The following is a 354-nucleotide window of genomic DNA, read 5'->3' on the forward strand; positions in this document are numbered from 1 at the left end:
ACACACACACACACTCTGACACACACTTCACCCCTAAGTGTGTGTCAGAGTGTTGCCCAGGATGTTCTGGCTCCCAGTTTCCGTGCGAGGGATGAGGTTTGGCAGAGTCGGCCTCAGTGAAGCTCCAGCTGTCGTCCTGACAAATGAACCTGAGGAGGTGTGTGTGTGTGTGTGTGTGTGTGTGTGTGTGTGTACAGATGGCCGCCGGACGCCTGTTGTTTCTGCTGTTTCAGCGGCAGCCATTTCACTGATTGATACAGATTAGAAAAGGGATTCAAACCAGCGCCGCTCGTGTGTTTGAACCCCCGACTCTGCTGAGAGGTTCAGAGAAAAAAATCACTGAAACCCTGTGTC

The sequence above is a fragment of the Cynoglossus semilaevis genome, chromosome 10 (genome assembly GCF_000523025.1).
Source record: "Cynoglossus semilaevis isolate Cse_v1.0 chromosome 10, Cse_v1.0, whole genome shotgun sequence".
Classification (NCBI taxonomy): Eukaryota; Metazoa; Chordata; class Actinopteri; order Pleuronectiformes; family Cynoglossidae; genus Cynoglossus; species Cynoglossus semilaevis.